The sequence below is a fragment of the Trachypithecus francoisi genome, unplaced genomic scaffold (genome assembly GCF_009764315.1).
Source record: "Trachypithecus francoisi isolate TF-2019V2 unplaced genomic scaffold, Tfra_2.0 Lachesis_group10, whole genome shotgun sequence".
Classification (NCBI taxonomy): domain Eukaryota; kingdom Metazoa; phylum Chordata; class Mammalia; order Primates; family Cercopithecidae; genus Trachypithecus; species Trachypithecus francoisi.
The window spans coordinates 97411267-97412512 of record NW_022681455.1 but is presented as its reverse complement, the minus strand read 5'-3'; positions in this window follow the sequence as shown (position 1 = coordinate 97412512).

The following is a 1246-nucleotide window of genomic DNA, read 5'->3' as shown; positions in this document are numbered from 1 at the left end:
TTTACCTCCTTCCTGCCCAGCCCCCGCGGCCTCCTCTCGAGTTCAGAGCCAGACATTCGACAAGAGCACCCCAACTTCTCCTTGTCTCCCCTCAACCATCTGCACCATTTTTGCCATCCCTTATGTTATCTGGATAATTGCTTAATATGTTTCCATGAATTCATTTATTTTTTACTTAAATAAATATATCTAGGAATAAACTTTCTCTCTCAGTTGCCATAAATAGAGGCCAAAATACAATGACTATGAGAAAAAGACATTGAATTCTTGCCAGATACTGTTGCCCGACAATGACCCCAACCTTGAAGCCTGTTGTTGCATGTAAAGTAAAACTCAGTAGAAAAAGGGAGAGGGCTTCAAGAGCACTAGAGAAACTCTAGCATCGACCTTTCCCTTGCTGTGATTTGAAAGCTTGAAAGGATAATGTCTGCACTGTAGTATTCCATGGCATTTGATGCTGTGTCTGGGTACCCCAGAAAGAGTCCTCTATGTAAACTTTCCTTGATATGCATAAAATAACTCTGGGTGGGTACACAGCCTCTGAGATCATTGGCTGCCTCTGGGAGAAACTGGGTATCTGGGGGAAAGGGGCAGAGCGGAGGGGGGACGTCTGTGGCATTTGAATTGAGTCGTGTGGATGTGTTATCTTTCAAAAAATTACAAAATACAGTACTTTACCTACAGCTGGGGCCAAGAACTGCCCTGCAGCAACTGTGACCAGATGGCCACAGTTGCTCCACTGCCTCCTCAGAGCCCCTAGGAAGGAGCCAGGGTTGCAGGGATGTGGGCAGGATGCTGTGCTCCAGGCAGGGCAAGGAAACATGAGTCGGGATGGCCTTGCTCAGTCGCCCCTCAAGAGGTCCTACCCTAGTCCCAAGTTTGCATCTGCTCCAAGCCCAAAGCTGCCAAGAACCACGTGGGGAGCCGGACTGACCCTCACCATTTCCCAAGGCTCAGAGACAGAAGCTGATTGCTTCTGGGCACCAGCCCTCAGGTTCGTACCCACAGGCCTCTGGAGCCCCCTCACTGAGTGAGCATGTACCATCTGCCCTGACAGGGTCGGGGCTGGAGGTGAGCCCTTTAGCTCAGGCCTCGCCAGCACCCCATCCTCCGATCAGGCTGGAAGAACTTCATTATTGGGCTCTATTTCTCTAGAAACGTGAGGATTTCCTGGCGGCTGTTGTCTTCCTGGCTGTTGTTTCTGTTCCCTTCCTGGGGCCACAGAGGACAATGACCCAGGGTGCCC